The sequence below is a fragment of the Sturnus vulgaris genome, chromosome 20, assembly GCF_052056855.1.
Source record: "Sturnus vulgaris isolate bStuVul1 chromosome 20, bStuVul1.hap1, whole genome shotgun sequence".
Classification (NCBI taxonomy): Eukaryota; Metazoa; Chordata; class Aves; order Passeriformes; family Sturnidae; genus Sturnus; species Sturnus vulgaris.
The window spans coordinates 8608309-8628515 of NC_142262.1; the positions used below are offsets into that span (position 1 = coordinate 8608309).

Sequence of the window (20207 nt, forward strand, 5' to 3'; positions counted from 1 at the left end):
AAAAATGATAAAAAATAAACTGCTTATCTTGCTTAGATAAAATTATCCCAATATTTCTGGCTAACTTGGTCTGAGATTTTAGTTATTTATTTTAAAAAGCAGGCTGTCAGCAGGAGCGTGTGGAGGTGCCAAGGTGTAATGCAGGTTTTGTACATGTCACTCTTAGCAGACACTGTGACAACAGGGATTGCAAATTCTCACTGCATTTTCTATCTCTTGGTGTCACTGATTTAGCATTTTAACAGGTAGGTGGCATTTCAAACAATTTTTGCTCCTCAGAGCAAAATTCTAGTTTTGTCTCTGAATCTGGCCTTTCAGAAGGTAAGATAACCACACAATATTTTGGGTATTCTTCCTGGGAATTGCTGCTTGGGAAAACAGTAGACTTTTTTTTTTTTTTTTTTTTAAATCATGCATAACGCACGTAATTTAAGTTTGTTATTAATTAAATATTAAGAAAAAAAAACAAAACAAAACAAAAAACATGCCGGGTCACTTCTTCCTCTGGGCTTCAGTGAAGGGCTGAGAGCAGTTTTTACCTGAGCGCCACTGGCTGCTCTCTCAGGACAATTTTGGAGCCACTGCCCCGGGTTTAACACTTAAAAGCCATTTTTTAGCGTTTTTCCTTAAACCCATTTTTTAGCGTTTTTTCCTTAAAGCCGAGCCGAGCCCCGCCCCTCCCCGCCCTGACGTCATCCTCGCGCCATCGGCGCGCGCCGCCGGTCACGTGTCCCTTGTTTACCTCCGTCCGCTGCGGTGGCGGCGCCGCAGCGAGTGAGGGACGGACAGACAGACAGACCCCGACAGACAGACCGACCCCAGCCGGGACAGCGGCGTGCGGGAAAAGGGCGGACCCCGCAGGGCGCTGTGAGGGCTTGTCCTCCCTCAGGAGCGGCATGAGGTGGTAGGTAATGTATGCCTCTGTGTGAGTGTGTATGTGTGTGTGTGTGTCTATCCCGGCAGCGGTGCGAGGCCCCTCCCCTCAGGAATGGCCCCCCCTCAGGAGCGGCGAGAGGGGCTGGTGTCCCCTCAGGAGTGTCATGAGGTGGGAATGTGTGCGTCTGTCCCAGCAGAAATGTGAGGCGGGAATGGCAGCTCCTCTCCCTTCAGCTGCGGCGTGAGATGGGAATGGCCCTCCCCCAAGTGCGGCGAGAGGGGCTGGTGTCCCCTCAGGAGCGGCATGGGGCGGGAATGTGTGTGTCTGTCCCAGGAGCGGCGTGAGGCGGGAATGTCCCCTCCCCTCAGGAGCAGCATGAGGTGGGAATGGCCCGTTCTTTCCCCTCAGGTGCGGCGTGAGGCAGTAATGTCCCTTCCCCTTCGGAGCAGTATTAGATGGGAATGGCCCCTCCTCTCCCCTCAGGTGCGATATGAGGCAGGAATGGCCTCTCCTCTCCCCTCGGTGCGGTATGAAGCGCTGTCCCGCAGGCCTTCACCGTGTTCCAACTCGAAGCGGCCCCGTTTTCAGCCGCTGCTGCCGCGGGGAGATGCTGAGGGGGAAGAACCGGGCAGGTGGGGCTGCAGCGGAGGAGCCAAAGGTGTTCGGCCATCAGTCCTCGCTGTGCTGGCACAGGGCACTGAGGTACCACCTGTTCCGAGCTGCCTCTCAATAAAACCTCTCCTTTAATTCCAGGTTCACCATGTCCCTGCCAGCAAAAAGGTGTGGAAGGCCCCCAGCGTTGTCTTTTCTGGAAAAGAAAAAGAGAAGGCAAAGTCTTGATAGGAGAAGGGATAAAACAAGGATTTATGCAGGAAACCACATTGGCTGGTGACTGACAAGGAAAAGTTGGATTTGAGAAACGACACAAGAATTACAGGATTTTTACTGGACATGTGAGTAGCTTGTCGTGATACTCCTCATTTTGCTAATACCAAGTAAATAATTCTGAGTGTTGATACCAATTGTGTCTTTTCTTTCTAGGTATGACAGCTACGACCCATTGTCAAAAGTTCTGCTCTATTCTCTCTCTGAGGGTGTGAGAAGGATCACTGGGAAGAAAGAAAAAGGAGTGCTGGCTGACAGTGCTCTAATAGCAGCAGATGGAATGTTAGTGCTGTCCTGATCTTACTTGGCAAGGGTGGATTAAATATTTTTATTGGTACCACTTGCAAGACTGTAGCTGACATTGAAAAATGAGATAAAAGTTATATATAAAAAGGAAATTATATAGCTTATTTTAGTTAAATTGAAGAGTTAAAATATTTCATAGAAGATTTTCTGTCTTTGTTTTCTTGTTCGTATAGCTGAACATATGACACTACTGCAGATGAAACAGAGGCACAACTTTTTTGCAGAAGTGTTTCAGTAAACAGCCTGGGTTGTTTTTATGACAATGATGAGCAGCTGCCTAAAGAATCTGCTTGTTCTGGATTCAGAGATGTGAGAATTGTAACTGTGAAAGAGGAGCAGGAGATGCTGAAGGACTGCACCTTTACAAGGACAGATGGCACGTTAGTGATGCTGTGGCTTTTTGCATGTTTCTCATTTGAAAGTATTTTGAATTGATTTTATTATCACATTAATTTCGTTTATTAGAAACTCATTCATGCTCTGCTTCATTATCTAAAAGCATCTTGGTACATAATCAGTGTACTTCAATCAATGTACTACAATGTCCTTCTGAGGCAAGAATCTGAAAAAGATATTGGAAAAGTTGTAAAATACCTAAGAGTACAAGCAGTGAACCCAGTGACTGCCTTCCTTAGTTGTGTGCAGGGTTCATGAGTGAACAGGGAAATAGCCAGTGCTTTACACGTGTCCCCTTCAGCAGTACTGCAGTGTCCAGGCAAGTGCAACTGCATGTGCTTTAGCCTTTCTCAAAAGAAAGATGTTTTATCATTTTCATGATGTTGCACACCAAGTGATGTGTTAAACTATGTAAAAATAGTGCTGTGCTCAGCGAGGCCACCCCACCATGGCTGCTGGTGTCTGTTACTGCAGTGTCTTCAGTAACTGGGGCATTCCCAGTTGAGATCAGAGGAGCCTCCAATAGGTGTGCTTGTCTATTACTTTTTCTTTAGGTTTGGTTTATCCACAACAGTCTTACTGAATAGTTCATCCATGTCTTAATTTTCTGACCTTTAAAAAATTGTATCTTTTAATGTGTACAGGGAGACAGAGAGACCATAGGACAGTGCACTGGCATTGCATGATGTGTCCAAACCCCTCGCCAATATGGTGAAGTGTGTCAAGTACCATATTTGTCTGAGTCTCCTCATTCACTGTGGTTTTCCTTGTGACTTTCCTAATTCTTCTAACTCTCGATTTCAGTAGGTGAACGAGTTGGGGTTCGGAAAGCCATTCTATGGCAGAGAAGAATCCTTGGAAGCTGGGTCAGGAGCAAATAAATGCCAGTGCTGATGAAGCTGGAAAATTGAAGTACATTCTTCAAAATAGTATTTTTTTCTGGCACTATAATTTTAGTTTGGAGTGCATCAGTAACTGAATTCCTGGGACTAATTTGATACAGGTGAGACAGAGGGTTTGTGTTTGATTGCTTCCTTCAGCCTTCTGAGATGTGAGAAATATTGTGGAATATTGTTTGGTATGAAAACTACTTTGTTGCCTTAAAAGGTAAGGCAGTGAGGCTTTGGGACAGTCTCAGGATATCAGTATGTCAGTTCTAAATCCCACCAAGTATGTAAAATGCTGGACAAATGATCAGGTACATACACAGTGGTAATTGTACAAGGCTAAGGAGCAACAGCTGCCTGAGGATAAGGAGAGTCAAAAATAAGAGGGATTTAATGAGACAGGCATCCTAGGGCATGCTGTGTTATTCCAGGGAATATTTACCTACCTGGAGTAGTTGTATAACGTCACTATGAGGAAAGTGGTTTGTGTTTTAGTGTCTAAACACCACATCAGTGGGCTTGTCTTTCCTTCACAGGAGAGCAGTGAGGTAGAGTGCTCATGTCACTGAGGTTCTTACTGGCTGTGGGATGTACATACAGGGGTCAGGTCAGTTGCTCAAAGTCCTGTTGGTAGCTGAATTTGCATCTTAAAAGTAAGACTAAACTCCATTGCTAACTCAGTGTTTTTAGAAATCTGGGCAAATATGAAATAGAGAGTTTTCTTCTGAAAGGAACAGTGCTTCTTTCTTGTTTTCAAAGGTGTGGTACTGCACTCCCTTTTGAAGGGAGGTGATGCAGGTGGGTATTTCCTGCTTTGCAGGCACTTGGCTGTCACGTTTTCCTGTTGTTGTTTTGGGCCGTACCAAGTATGTCTTTTCATTCTGTGCTTGTAAGGGTCAGGAAAAGAACAGGGTCTTATTATAGGTGCTTTATTAGCACATTCAGAATTAATAATCATAAAGTAGCTGTTGTATTCTTGGCTTTTTTACTCTGGAGTCTAGTTTTAGGTTGGCTAAACACTGGCTGTTAAGGATCTGCACACATCAAAGGCAGTGGAGGAAGAACGCTTATATTCAGCTTCATTGGTGGCTTAATGTTTGGTTTCTGGCTTGGTTTTGGAGCCTGATGACATTGGCTTTCAGCAGCTGTAGAGAATTAAGTTGATAGACAAACAGTGAGAGAGTCAAGTGACTTCAAAATTCTTGCCAGGTGGAATGGAATGGCTTTTTGAGTTGTCACTGTTGTGAGGAGATGGCAGATTGATATAACAGGAAGGAAAGAATGCACAGAAATTCTGATTTTAAGGGACATTAGCAGGGCAAAGCCAAATGGAAGGGTTACCAACCCACATGCAATAAGGTTTCTGAAGACAATCAGTCCTCCTCCAATACTTCTGTTATTAGCATCTAACTTTAACATTTGGAATTTAACCAAGCTAATTTAAAGTTCTTTTTCCAGTTTACGTGTAACAATTACAAAGCTGTCAAAGCAAATAATAATATTTTTAAAAATACATATTATTTGCTCTAACATTGAAAAATGATGAATCAAAATAGTTGAACAGGGTTTTTTGAGAAAGTTTTGGGGAATTTGAGATTCTTTCACTGTTGTAGTAGTTGAATGATTGTCATGATAGAACTATTCCAGGGGGTTGGAACAAGATCATCTTTAAGGTGCCTTCCAACCCAAACCTTTCTGTGATTCTATGAACTAACTTTCTTGGGATTTGATTATGGACTGTATCTTCTTCCCCCCTCAATTCAGTCAAAATGAAACAGAATACAAACACAAAATAGATACTCAGGAGTGTTGCAGCAGTTCAGTGAGGAACATGAAGCGTGCAGTAGGATGAGTTGGTGTTAATCAGTAACAAATACTGAGTTGGGAAGCCCCAGCTTCAGCCTGTCCCTGTCCCTCCTAAAATGGCACTGGAAGCACCTTTTGTAATGATTTTTGCTGCACAGCTTTCCTCATAGCTGTGGGAATTTGTAAGACTCTGTATTGCAGAACTTCTCTTCATCTTGAGTAATATGTTCTCTGAAAAGCCATGTGATTCCTGTCCAGACAAGGCAGTTGTAAAGTGCAATGCCCTTGGAAAGTAAATAATCTCCAGAGAAAGTCCTGCAAGCTGTTCATGCTGAAGACTTACCATGACAGAGGTGAACAGCTGAGGAGTTTCCTAGCAAGCAGGAAAGTAAAAGTTAAATTAAAAATAAAAAGGAAAAAAATAAGCTTGATAAATATAACCTGCTTGGTAGGACAGCTTCCTGTGCTCTCCAAACAAATCAGTTTTCAGTGCCTTGTTTTGACTAGTTGCAATTTTTAATTGGCCTAAAAGATTCTGTGTGTACTGTTTTTCATCTTTAGTGATCGTAGTTTGTTTTTAATTAAAGAAAAAGAAAAAAAAAACAAAAACAACTACCCCCCACCCCTGACAAACCACAGCCTGTGGTTGTTTCACTAGTGTGACTTCAAAGAGACTGTGACACAGCTTTTCCTTACAGACAATTGAGTGGTTAGTTTCAGACAAATAATTTTTTGTAATGCTGAATGTTGGTCTGTATTTCACTATAGTGAAACCTCTGTTTATATATCATAAAACACAAGATGTTGGTCTCTTCATGTGTATTGCACATAGAAAAGCACAAATGCATTTATTGTGATATTTCTTCTTATTTCCAAGTTAGAAGCTTGTATTAAAGGAATGCACTTCCTTAGACATAGTGAAACAATACCAGCTTATTTCATGTTTAGGTATTTGAATGTCATATTGTAACTTATTACTGTGTTGCTTTTCAGGATGAGCAGCAAGAAGAAAATCAAGCTCTTGCATAAGAATACAGGGGCAGTTCTTACTCCATTTTGATTTTGCTATGAGGTTATTGTGAACTGTAAAGAATTACTGTAAGTTGTGTGAAATTCTGTGTTGTGTTGAATAGCACATTAAACTTAGTTACCTAAAGTTTTACTGTGTCATTTTAATGTTAATAAAGTGTGTAGAGTGGATTATTTCCCTGGGAGAGTCTGTACAGAGTTCTCTGATGGGCAGCAAAAAAGGACAAGCCAAAGTGCTCGTGGTATTGCTAAACTTAGTCAGAATTTAGTAACTTTTTGTAGGTTTTCTTAATGACTGAATTCTTTACGTTTTATTTAAAACTCAAAAGGGTTAAAAAAGAAACAATATTCTAGTGTCAGTTGCACCATCAAGTGTGCTTCCATCTGAATGTGTTTCTTGGAATGCTTTTCTTTAGGGAACAAATTTAACATATCCCATATATTGGAAGGCATTTGTGCAGTTGGCTGATGCCCTAAAAAATAATGGGGGAAAAATGCTGGACTTTAGATTGCATTGTGTTGGTGCCTTTGAAAAAATGAGTAACTGAGGTCAGCTAATCAGCTTATCTAAAATCTTCTGTGATTGAAGCATTTGATATCTTGCTTTGGCTTTTGATAGTACAAAAGCTGATACATGAGCTGATACGTGACACATGTAAATTATTTTCTTCTGTACCAGAGATGAAGTAAGTGGAGTACTTTCAGTAACTGAAGTTCTACAGAACGGTGTTGGCGGTTCTGAACCTGTTTTGTAGTTACCGAGTGTGAGTAATCCTGGGAAGGTTTTGAACCGAGAAGCTGAGGTTGGTGCAGTACTCAGGGTATTCAGTGTATGGTTGTCAGAAGCACAGAAACTTCCAGTTCTTTGCTTTTAACACTTTTTTTTCTTTAACCGCACACTTGAATAAGCTTTCAGGTCTTGATCTTAGAGTGTTCAAGCCAGCTGGGCTTTCCCACCAACTTACACTAGAACAGCCTCTCTGTGGGGAGAAATTCCCCTAATTAGATCTTTATACTCTGCATTCAGTTCTTTAAATGAGCTGTTTCACTGGCTGTAAGAAATTGCTGTTGCCCTTAAATATTATATTGATGAAGTATCTGAATTCAATGTTACTTTATGAACAATAGATTTTTCTCTAAATGTTGTGCAGATCTTTAAAAAAAAAGTTGAGGAGGCAGTTTTTTGAGACTTTGTCAAAATGAAAATGCCAATTCCTCTGTATTTGTGTTCTCTCTTTGCTCTGCACCTTTCAGATTTTTCTTTGACTACCAAACATTGAGTCATGTAAATAACTCAGTTTGGCTCACGGAAGAAGGGTGACTGGTGACACTTATTGTCAGTGAAGTGTCTTCCAGTGCTCTCAGATTTGATTGTTGGTGTCATTACAGTGAGAAGGAAAGAGGACTCAGCCTTCCATTACATTTCCCTCCAAAATCTTCAAGATCAGAAGAATCCACAACTGTGCCACATTCTCAGCCAGTTTAACCTCGTTCTTATGCCTTTTTAAATCCACACTGCAAATATTTTTATTATTTAATGACTTACTGTTATGCCAGTAGAATAATACTGCTGTACCTGATATGTTGAGTTGCACTCATTATGTAAATTACTGGGAGAATGATTATTCTTGTTCATAGTACTGGAATATAGTACCATTCATCCCAAACCTCCCATTACACTGCTGCTTCATGCTGAAGAAAAATCGAGAGAAAGTAGACTTCTAAACATTTCCTTTTGTAATGTTACAGTGTGACAGATGATATATTTGAGTTGCTACATGAGCATATGCTTTTGAGTATCTGACTTCTGTAGAGCAGAATATTATCATTGTTATTTTCCAGTAAAGTTAGAATGGCAAAGAGAAATGATTATGAAACAAATTTGTTTCTTCTGATGGATATGATGAGCAGTGGCTCTGCTTTAATCAAAATTGCCAAGTGAGGCTTTCTGCTCCTGTGGGTCTGTGGGAATTGTGGAATTTGACTATGTTCAGATGTCAAAACTAAACATATAAGAATTACTTACCCTCTTATTCCCGTGGTACATTAAATATGTAGGTTTAAGAGAATTCCTTTAAGCAGAACTGTAAGTTGTGCTGTTGGCAGTACTGAATACTTAGGGCATAACCTGTAATGTTAAATGAGAAAATTTTTGTAGAGATTTACAGTGGAAGACAAATAGTAGCTATAAAAACCGCTGACTTTTGGTTTTGTTTTGTGTTTATAAAGTGGACTTACTGTGCCAGTTGGTTTCCTTAGAACTGTGGATCTGTCGAATCTTTTAAAATGTGAGTATTTACGTATATAAACCAGGAAACTTCATCCAAGTAAGGGCTGTTCTGTGTTGAACTTAAATTTCAAACCATTAGCTAAAGCATTGAAGTTACAATGCACTGAATTTTACAGTACTAACTTAATTTTCCATTACTTTGCCTTCACAAGAAGCTATTTTCTAAAATCACAATAACTACAATTGTGCTTTTAGCTCACATAATGTAGTATCACCTGAAAATTTTGTGTGTCTTGCTGGGGAAAGGTAGTTTGACCTATATTGTGATTTAATTTTGTAGTAAAAACCACCTACAAGATAGGAGGAAAAATTGTTTAAAATAGCTCTTGCAGATTTCTTGGAGTTTTGCAGATCATCACAGACCCACTGGAGAGGAGTAGAAACTGAGGTGAGATACTGGAACAGGTTACTTAAAGAAACAATGTTTCAATGCCCTGTTTTCTTGCCATTTCAAATTGCTGTTTAATTCTCTTTTCCTACTCTGAATGCTTACAAGTCTGTAAAGCTTGATCAGACAGTCAAGAGGAATGCTGCACTGAGGCACATTATTTAAGAATGTATTAGGGATGCAGGAAACTGGTTTTGTTCTGAATTCTTCAGGCTTTGTAGATCATCACAGGTTTTATCTTGTGCTAAAATTGAAATAAATTTGAAATACAACTTACATAAGCCATGATCATTTTCCTGATTTAATAGTATGAAATACTATCATTGGTGTGATGATGCTTGTTACTACTTTTGCAAGAGGCTTTCATGACCTGTCTTTGCTAGTGAGGAGTCTTGGGCTTCTAAATCAAGACCCCCTAAACAAGTTTCAGCTTGTGTGTCGTGTTAAGCATGTTCTCATGAGTCACTGCTGGAAATACTGATCAGTGGATAGCAGGAAGGAGAATGCATCAAAGGAGGAATTCCAGAGGTAGGAGAACTGGGGTTTCAGTTTGAGATGTGTAAATGAAATGTGGGTCAAAGAGGAATGGAGAACCTGAGCACTGTTTGTGGTTTGAGTGTCCTGTGCCAGGACAAGCCTGCTTCCTTTCTTTTCCCCTGTCTGAGCAAAAGGATTAATTTCATTTATAATTCCAGAGAGATTCCTCACCACTACAGCACTCAGAGCCCTGGCAGTGAGGATTGTGGTTTCACAATGCTGAGGATTCAACAGATAAATTGAACATTTCTAAGATCAAATGGGCCTGATAAGTGAGAGAAGTTACATCTTCACCACCCCACTTAGAGCAATACTTCTTTCTGCAGTTCCTGTGCATAAATGTCAAGCTGATGTCTAAGATGGCAAAATCAATCTGCTCTACTCAGTGCTGTGTGTAATCATGCTCTGTGTGCAGTGTTCAGTGGAGCTGTATCCAGAGACTGCCCAGGGTATCTAGAAATAAAGAGGGCAAGTGTATGTGTACACACACAACCCCACATTCCAGTTTATTTTATGAAATCTTAAACTAACATGGATTGAAAGGGACTTCTGAAGGTCATCTCCTCCACCCTGCTCCAAGCAGGGCTGACTTCAGGTTTGGATCAGGTTACTCAGAGCCTTGGCCTTCTGAGAACCTGGGTGTTTTATAGAATTTTGAAATGTTGTTTCATAAAACATAGGATCCAGAATAGTTTCATCTTGCACTGCTGTTTTCCACTTTTCTTTTTACTCTTACTGTAGTAGTCAAAAGTCCTGATCCATGGCGTTTAAGATATGTGACCTGAAAGTATGAGAACCCTTAAAATACATTAATGAGGGCAACTTAATACAGCTGCAGACAATTTCTGATTTGAATAGCTTTATCTGTGCTAGGTAACAGTGTGTGCACATGGAGATGTTTTAAGATATAGCACAAAACCTTTTCTTTCTCTGGCTTCAAGAGAGGATATGGTCAGAAGTGAGATGACCCACAGGCACTGTGTTAAGTAATCTTTTTATGTGATTACTATTGTATGTAATTGTATTGTATGTAATGCAATGTAAACATCCCCTGTCTATAGTAGCAAAAATACTGTGGTAAGTGTGTATGCAGTAAGCAGAAACAGTGAAAAATCAGGGGCTCTTGTATGGACATATGTTGCTGTTTAACTTAGTTACACTGGTTCTTTGGCTTCTGTCAGGTTAAGTGACAAACTGCATATGCTTTCCTAAAAAATGTTTGGGTTAGGTATTTTAAATCTAACTAAAGAAGTAATTTTTTTTAAGATAGGCTATTCTTTTCTGAAGTTAGTGTGTATTCCTATTCTTCATCTCCCCATCCTTGGAATATCTGTTAAATCTCATCCTTGTTCTTCCTGGTTCTCTGCACGAATTTCTTTCCTCTCCTGTTTGCTCCATCTTCGTTGGTCAGCCTTGGTGCAGACATCAGAAGACATTTCCGCACGAGAATTTCATCAGTGTTTGTAATCTTTGTTTAAATAATCATTTCAAAGTGGTTTTTGACATGACCTATTTTTCAAATGAACACAGTAACACTAAGACAAGAAGTGCTGTCTTCATTGGCAAAAAATAAAATTCTGTTGTAGTAGGATTTTTTTGAATTTAAAAATTCTCTCATAGGATAAACTCGACCTGGCTTTGAGTATGGTACAATAGTGTTTAGCTTGTGATTCAGCTGCTGATCTGTGGTGACTTAAAGTGAGTCTCTACAGAGCAGCTCTGATAATTCTTGTGCTGCTTTAAATCCAAAATTAGATAAAAGTACTTGGGGGTAATAGAGTGCAACATATTAAATATGTCCCAGTGACTTGCCTTTCCTTTTCTTTTCCAGAAGTGCAGATGAAAGTACAGGATACAGCAGATAATTCTCATAGGTGAAAATTAATATTGTCTGTAGCATCCTGATTCAGTGTGTTGTGTGGGCTTGCAGATATGACCTGGGGTAAGATTTGGGCAAAAATACCTCACCAGGTTGTGTTTTGGTTGGGAACTTTGCTGTAAATTAAGACTTGTAGGTGTGCTTTGTGAACACGTAGAAAAAATAACTGTTCCTGTAATTCATACAGCTGTTGTCTCCCTGTATCTAAAATAGTCCTAAATCAGCACTTTTTAAAAGTCTGGTCATAGGATTAAGATTTGCATAACTTAATTTCAAGATTGATGAATTATAAATAAATATAGGAAATGCAGGAATAAGGTACTTTTTCTTCTTTTTTAGGATAGCTTCTAAAAGCCATAGCCAGAAGAGGATCTCTGATGGAAGTCTAGAAATTCTCTAGTGAGTGTGCACAGTGTTCCTGTCAGACCCCATTGCAGGCTCTGCAGGGCTGCCAGGCTGTTCAGGGGAACGGTGGCTCTGGGGTGGAGCAGGGCCTGGGCTCGTATTGCAGCTCCCACAGCTGCTGCTGCTCTCCCCTTTCCCAGTCTCCTCACAGCCTCTGAGACACGTTGAGTCCATGTGGTAACCTGGAGACAGGAATTCACCTAAATACACACTCAGAAGGGTGATATCTTTGATTGGGTTTTTTTTATTCCTGTCATTTCTTTCATGTGGTTTGTTCTCAGTCACAGCAGGGAGGTGCTGTGAGGCTGGCAGCCAGTGGCAAGCCCAGGAAATGACACTAGCACTGCAGGCTTGGGATTGAACTGTGGGCTAAACATTGATCTGTGACATGAAACACCTCTTCACCTTGGAGTCATGCATAAAAGCACTGAGGAAAAAGCTGATCCAGCTATTCAGATTATTATGTCAAGTTATTCTTGGATCTTAGGCAAATAATACTTATTTTTGGTGACAAATTTAAAGCCTAATAAGCATTAGAAATAGGGTATTAAGTGTTTAATGTAAAATTGTGAGCTACCAGAATGCTGATTTTAAGAACTTTTTTCCTTATTTCCCTATTCTGCCTCATGCCTTCTTAATAAAAAAAATGGTGTTAAGAGGAAAAAGACGTTTGTGAGGATACTTAGTAGATGTTTTAAATTCACTTGTTTCAAGTTTGATTACTCTTTGACATCAGATCTTTGTGGTGTGAAATGGCAAAGGTGAGTTCCAAACTGCAGGGCAGTATTGATGTATTTAATGGTGAGGTGACAGCGGGTGTTCTCAAAGAGGGTGAGTTTTGTGTTTAAAATTCTGTATTGAGAATTGAAATAAAAAAATATTATTAGATAGAAAATTGTCTCTTTTGGATGTCCAGTGATCCTCTTTCCTTTCCTGCTTCCATCCACCCTAATCTTGGTTTATTCAGTTACAGCTGTGAGTGATGTTTTTCTTCCCCTCTTGTGTACCAAAATCCTGCTTCTGCAATTACTGCAACTCTTTTATTGGGGAAAAATAGCCTTTCAGTCTTTTCTTACAAAGGAAGAAAATTAATGGAGTGAGATTTTCAGCTGTATTTACGTATCTGGGTTTGTGTAAAGACTGAACAGAATCACAGGTGTCTGATTTTCAAAAAAAAGTTGATAAACTGAATGAAAAATGTTATCGGTGGAAGAAATTGAAGACTGTTACTGGTGTTAATTATAGGAAGCATGTTCTTACCTGTATTTGCTTTTTTTTTAACCAAAATGGAGCAGAAATCAAACGATGAGAATGCATAAATCATGTGACATTACAAAACACATTTTGTTCTCCAAAGGCTATTAGAGTAAGAGACTCAAAAAGCCTTTGAGGTAGTTGGCTACCAGTGCTGTACTTGGGGTGTTGTCATACTGACACCAACTCAATTCATGATGCTGCCTTCAAAGCTTGGCCAACCTGAGAGGGGGCCAAAGACCCCTGCTTTGAAATTAAGAAACATACCTTTATATTGAGCAACATTTCTCTTAAAAGCTGCAGAAAGTAAGACACACACAAAAAGGTCAAGCCCAAAGATCAGGCAGGAAGACCATCACTGGCCCCAAACTTGGAAATAAAATAATTTCTGGAGAGGTCTGTACCAGTAGGTGACAAGAAATGCATTGAATGATGTGTCAAAGGTCAGTTTGCAGAATTGTGCTTACATCAATAATCAATATGATTCCTGCAAATAACTCCTTACTAAGTGTTTTCTGGGGAGGAAAAACAGCCTTATTAAGTAAAATAAAGGCAATTTGAGTGAAAAGTGCCATTAGGGATGTGATGAGGGAAAATACAAATAGTCCCTTGAAACTGATTAGTAGAAGGTTAAAAATTCATTAGAATCCTGGAGCCTGCCAACACACTAATTAATTAAGTTGTTGAGTTGCTGAGCTTCTCAAGTCATCCCCAGCACTGACCAGCCCCAGGGCAGTGACTGTAGTCTGCTGGGCAGGGCGTGTGTAGCTGCTCTATTTACAGATAGGTTCTACATTTAATAGTGTTTTACAAATATATTTTGGGTTAGAAACGTCAATAATGATGTGAGAAAGTTGACTGATTTTAAGTGTCCTGGGGAGAAAGGGCAATGTGTATGTGAGCTGCAACCTACTAATATTTTAACTCTATTTTAAACTCAGTTTCTGGTTTTATTTATAACTAAGAATCCTCTTAAAAAATGGCTGGATTTTATCTGCATAGTTTTTGCACTTGGCAAGTTTCAGGTGGCATAAACTGCTTATCATAAGTCAAAAAAGTCCTGTAGTCCCATAGCTGATGCTGTGGAATGTGTTCTGCTGTGCAGTTGGTGCATGTTGCTGTTTTCCCTGGTGCTGCAGTCTATCCTCAGAAAAGCTTTAAATGCATTTTAAAATTATTATTTATACTAGTTTGTATATTTAATACACATATATAAATACTTTCCTTCGTGTTAGCTTTTCATGATTTCTACTTAGCAAACTTTGCTCTTCTGTTGTTTTGGGGTTTTTTTTCTGAGCCACATGTTCAGGGGAAGTTTAGGTTGGACATTAGGAACAGATTCTTCCTGCAGAGGTTGGGAGTCTGTTGGGCACGGCCCCAAGGCTGCCAGAGCTCCAGGAGAGTTGGGAAATGCTCTCAGGGATGCCCAGGGTGGGATTGTTGGGGTGTCCTGGGCAGGACCAGGAGTTGGCTCTGTGACCTCTGTGGGTCTCTTCCAGCTCAGGATATTCTGGATTCCTTATCCCAGTTTTGCACCTCACTCAGTGATTTAATAACAGGCAGTGAAGAACTGTGTGTTGCTTACTGTAGTAACTGTAAAAATTACAGGCAAATTGTTGCACATTCCTCTTGTGTTGAGCTCTGCCACTACTCAAACAGGCAGTTCCCATTCAGCAGGGATGCCCCACAGAATGCACTGGAATAGAGGGCACTTGGGAACACTGGTGAGAAACTCTGGATCCTCATCACGAGGTGGGTTGTTTATTTGGTGGTTGGAATACAGTCTACTGCATCATTCCTTTTCTGAGACTGAAACAAAAATAGAATATCATCTTCAATTACCCACAGGCCAATTCAATTAGCAAAATAAACTGAGGTGGAGGAGATGGGCTTTGAAGAACCCAAGTCCTGAGCAGAGAGATTTATTCCTCTGTTGAACATCTGTCAGTAATTACTGTCTCTGAGCATCAGTAGCTTCTGGTCACAGACTCTCTGCTAGCTGTTCCTAACACAGCCCCGTGGTGGCCTTTGACTGATGAGACTCAGCTTTATTTTTCTGCTCCTGATGGAGGTATTGTAGTGCCCGTGTGTGATATTCTGAGTATCTGCTGCAGGGAACTGTTTTCATGTGTGGTTCTGTTTCCCCCAAGGGACTCACCTTTACAGTGCTTATTATGCATCACCCGGGTGAACATGTAGAAGTAAGTGACATCTTTCTGCCTCAATATTCTATATTTGCAATAGATATAAATTGGTTTTCATTGATTTTTTTTTTTCTCCCTGTGTCAAAAAGGCTTTGGTATTGATATTTGGGTAATTTTTTTTAAAGGTAATCTCAGACCTGTCTGTGCTGTCCATTTTGTATTGCAAGGCATATTAACATGAGTCTGAATCTTGAAAAGATTCCTGTTTCTCCTGTCAGAAATGTTTGTATTCTCCCCTTGCCCTTCTGGAGGTTGCTTGAACACCTTGTGATTTGCACAGGATTCTGTCCAGCACAGCATCTTTTTGGGGTTTTTTCCTAAATAATTTTAAACATTAATTTGTTGTTCAAGTGTTTGTGACATCTCTTTTATCAGAACTTTAAATGCTTTATGTTTTAAACATTAGGTGTAAACTTAAGGAAGTTTCATAGAAAAAAGCAATTAAATATGACAACCATTCTGAATATGTTGAGATTTATTAGGAAAATGAGACTCTATTGGGCCAAACCTGAGACTGAATGTACTTCAGTATCTTTTGTCTTCAGGAAGGACATTCCCAAGCAGCTCCATCTGTCAGTGTTACAAATGCAGTTTGCAAGACTGGTTCTTGGTAGATTTTGGTATAAACAGAGAACAGAGGTTGGAGGATTGTGTCCTCTTGTGTTGGAAGATTCCTAACAGGGATGGAAAATGTCCTATTTTAAGTTGTTCAGGCTTTGGCTACACATTAAAAATACCAATGCTAAATACTTTATATGGATATGAAAAGCAGTGCTGCTGTCATCATATTCCTTATAGGATCTTTCTTTGTGTGCTTTGAATTCTGCCTGTTTCCTTATAGGCATCTTAACAATATCTGTTTATGGAACATGAGGTTGTTCTCACAGTGCTTTTGCCTTATTACATGATTTCAGTAACATTTGTCTCTAGTGAAAACAATTGCAAGTTCTTAACCTTTGTGTAATAGTTTTTTTAGTATCTCAGTAACTTTTCTGAAGTTTGCTTTGTTCTGCAGTTATCCTGTTGGACAGAGTAAGAAATATTTCAAAGACAAACATAAAGAAAAATATGTCTTTACTTTTCACTGTTCCTTTCTTTTTGGCTTTCTGTTGACTGAGGAAAAGACATTGATTTTAAAACAATTAAACCCAAACCTGATTTTGATAAAAGCTTCATTTCTTTCACCCTGAAACGACAATTTCAATTAGAAAGCTTTATCATGAAAAGAATATTTTAAAGCCTGTTTTTCTTATTGACTCTTGTTAGTTTACACTTGGTACTGGTTTTGATTTACCTTTGGTTATATTTCATGTAATTAATTCACATTTCTGTAATTCCTCTCTGGTATTGATTAGTGTAAATTATTTATTTATCATTTCTTGTCCTACTTTGTCCTACAGTTTCCACTTCTTCTGACCTGCCTTTTTTTGCCAATCGAACTACAACTCCTATTCCTGTTTTTGTAGACCCACCCTGTATCTACCAGGTGTCAACTGCAGTCACCTCCTTCAGATGCCTGAAACATCTCTGCTAGATAAGCTGGACCTTGGCCACTCAGTCTGCTGCTATTTTTTTTTTTTTGCAACACTTTGTTTATGATACCATATCATAAAGGTATGTGATGTCATGGTGCTAAAAGGAGACTGAAAAAAAACCAGCTCAAGATTAAGGAAGAGTAAAAATTTAATCATGGTGAATAAACTCAATGAGTCCTAGTGGGGCTGTTCCTCTAAAATCAAAGTGCCAGCCATTCTTAGTTTTTGTGGGAAATTACAGCATTTTATCAAGATGCCTGCACCTGGGTATGTGTAGAAAATATTCTGTACAATCTGAGCTCTCAAGGAATTAAGGAGCCACAAAGATGCTTTTCATGTCAAAGTCACAGGACTGACCGATTGTGAGAGCAGAAATAGGAAAAGTGTCAGTTTGGTCTCAGGTGTGTTTTGACAGGGGCTACTAAGTGTTTACTTCAAACATGTTTGCTGTGCATTTCTTGATCCAACAAAGAGATAGGATGAACATTCTGTGGCAGAAGAAAAGGCAAAATAACTTGGAGAAAATTCTTACCGAGTAATTGTGGCTCTGATAACAGATAGCAGTTTCTAATGATCAACAATAAATCCAATGAGTGCTGCACTGATGAGATCTGGTCCTGATTATGCTTCAGGACTTCATTGTGTAGAACTCTTGGTTAGAAGTGGGTAACAAAACTTCAATGCATTTGAATGATCATGTTCAATTTTAAACATAAAATAGAAGCCTGAACAATAATTAACTATTTCTTTGACAAAGGTCTGGGTCATGCAAGGTTGATTGCAAAGCAAGGGGGGTTTGCATTTCCAGTTCACCACCACTGCTGCTGCTGCAGCTTCTAGATCGTGTTGGGGTGTAGAGTTCCTTTCTGAGTGATTACCTGGGAGAGTGGAACGGATGCTCTCTGTTCAACACATTTGAGTTTTCATTGTCTCACAGCACATGGAGGATTTGGGGCTGCAGCTTTATCCTCTTGGTCACTATGAAGTTACTCCATTCCAGCATGGCTGAATCGACTACTTACCTCCTCGAACTGCTTGAGGTCAGTTATGTAATTGCTCTTTGCAGATAAGAATTAATTAGCCTGATTATTTTTCATAGCTTTTGGATGGGTTCCCCACCTGGAGAGGAGCAATTCCTCTGTGCCAGTGATTGATTGCTGAGCCAGAAGCTTTCTGCCTTGCACTTGTAAGAAATGCTGACTGGTTCTTTGGGTCGTGTTAGGGAAGCAGGCAGCCTGTGGTTAGAATGCAAAGGATAATAAAGCAGTTCTACAAACGAGCTGGCCAGCCCAGCGAGCTGCTGGGTGGCTTTGGTTTGTGCACTCCTTACTTCCCTTCTCTCTGAGGTCAATAGCACGTTAACAAGTGGCAGGTCAGGTAGCTGTGTTTGCCCTCCTCACTGTTCCTCCTACAAAAAAAAAAAATAATGCGTTCTTCTGGATGTCTTATGTTTTTTATTGTATTGCACTTTACAGCTTTATTACTTAAAGAGGTGTGAAAGTCATCCATAAAGGAAAAAGTGCTAACATTTGAGGTATAGCTGTTTATTTTCTCCTGTTAGTAGTAAAGTTGCTTCAGGAATGGCTGGGTGTATCTAGGGAGCTTCCCACCATCCTGACCATTTGCTGTTTTCAGTATTTTGCAGTAATTACAAAGTGCTTTTTTAACACTTCCCCTTGGCCAAAATGCATTTGTGGAAAAAATGACTAAATCACAGCATGAGTCCTGCTAAATTTTACACACGCTGTTAAATTTAAGCATGTGAAGAGCTCCAGGACAGTTATTTGGATTACTCAAAAATGTGGCTGTGGGTTTGAGGCTGTGTTGGAGGAAGCTGTAACTGCTTACAAGGGGTTTCTCACGTAGGGAAAGGAAAAAAATGTGCCTGTCAGGTTCAGGGTTATGTGAGAAGTCTTTCTTCATTCAGTTGTGCAGGGTCTGGTATTTGAAGGACTTATTTTGTTACATCACACATGAATGTTACTGAGGTGGTTCTGACAATTATCTTTGTAGGATTTTGTTTAATAAAAATCAAATCTCACTGGAAGCTTGGGACACTTGCTGTAATAAAAAGATTATGGATAACTCCTGATAGCTTTTAAAAGCTGTTTAATTGCTGGTTGTGTCAAAGTAAGCAATTAAGGTCACTTAATCTATTTGATTATTCATCATATTCCTCCAGTAGTACTCTGTGCTTTGGATCTGTGAAAATGTGCATCTTGAGAAGCTGCTGCACTCATTCAGCCCTCAGTACAGGACACATGTAATAAACCCCAAGAAAGAAAATTTCATTCTATGGCAGTGCTAGCCTCAACACAAGCAGCTGTAAATGAATGTCCTTGTGTTGCTACAGTGTGAGCTTCAAGGTAAAACGAAAAAGTCTAAAAATGTGTAGTCATTTAAAGGCAGGTTGGCCAAGTAAAACAGTATTGATGGATTAATCTTAGATGGTCCTTGCACATTTGTGTTACACTCGGGCCAGATTGTTTTAAAATTCGATGATACAGGTTCTTCATTTCTGTTATGCAGTCAGATGCTGCTGCATAATGTGATGGGGACTGGATAACATTGGGTTACTTGGCATGAAGCAGAAAAATGTAAGAAGCTTTGAGAGCTTGTTTAGTGACAGTGGCCATTGCAGAAGTTTGTTGAGATGATTAAATTTTGGTCAGTAGCTTCATTCTGTCCTGAATAGTTACGGTGGATGTAAGGCAGACAGAGAAAAAGGCCTTTTGCTTTCAGTCAGCTGGCAGGGGAAAAAAAGTGTGAAAGAGGATTATCTGCAGTGCAGCTCTGACATCAGGGCCAGGTTTTGTTCAACTAGTGGGTTTTTGGGGAACCCAGAACAGCACTGGAGAGTGATCTGTGTGAGCTGTTCCCCACATGTACCTGCTCTGATTCCTGCTCTGTGCAGCACAGACCAGACCTGCACATGGGTAGGTCGGGGTGACCTGTACCTGTGCTGTTGTGATCACAAAGTGACTAAATCTGCTCCAGTTTAGAGAAACATGGACAGAAAGATCTCAGCTGTCTTCTTGAAATGAATGGAGCTTCTGACAATGGGGTCTGGTGTTTGCTCTGCAGTTCTGGTCATGCAAAAGCAAACAGCCCTTCTACTGATGTTCAGTTCCTTTTCACAGAGCAGCTTAGTGATGGTGGGACCCTTGAAAAGAAATTTCAGTGCAGACAGACTGCAAAACTTCAGCATTCCGTGTCAATGGCTCTGTTCTCTGTGCTGTTCTGTATGATCAGGACAGGATTTATATCAGCTTTGTGAAATCAGTAATGCTTGTTAGTAATGAATTAATACAAATTAAGAAAGCTGTGATTCACAGAACGGAAAATGGTGAAGTAGTGCCTTTAACTTCTGCAAACTGAGCAACCATCAGGGTAGTGAAAAGTGCTGCTGGCCTGATAGAAATTCACCTGGCTGCTCTCCCATTCTGCCAGTTTTCTCCCTCTGCAGGCAGTGGGGGTGTGTTAGGAGATGGCAATCCATGGGTAATTCCAGCCAGCAGGGCCCTCAGGA

The 20207-nt window shown here is 40.1% G+C and overlaps 1 long non-coding RNA gene across 8 annotated transcripts; it reads left to right on the top strand.

Annotated features, from left to right (window-relative positions):
• The first annotated feature begins 680 nt into the window (after nucleotides 1-680).
• Nucleotides 681-18742, top strand: LOC106858411 (uncharacterized). 8 transcript variants are annotated; one of them, XR_015807829.1, is made up of 6 exons: nucleotides 681-904; nucleotides 1631-1830; nucleotides 1919-2044; nucleotides 2242-3467; nucleotides 6151-16757; nucleotides 17616-18742. It is a non-coding gene; the product is annotated as an uncharacterized LOC106858411 (long non-coding RNA). The 8 variants fall into 8 exon arrangements; XR_015807830.1 differs by lacking the exon at nucleotides 17616-18742 and having other exon boundaries at nucleotides 704-904; nucleotides 6151-11343; nucleotides 11620-12580; XR_015807832.1 differs by lacking the exon at nucleotides 17616-18742 and having other exon boundaries at nucleotides 719-904; nucleotides 6151-6255; nucleotides 6866-12580.
• The last annotated feature ends 1465 nt before the right edge of the window (nucleotides 18743-20207 follow it).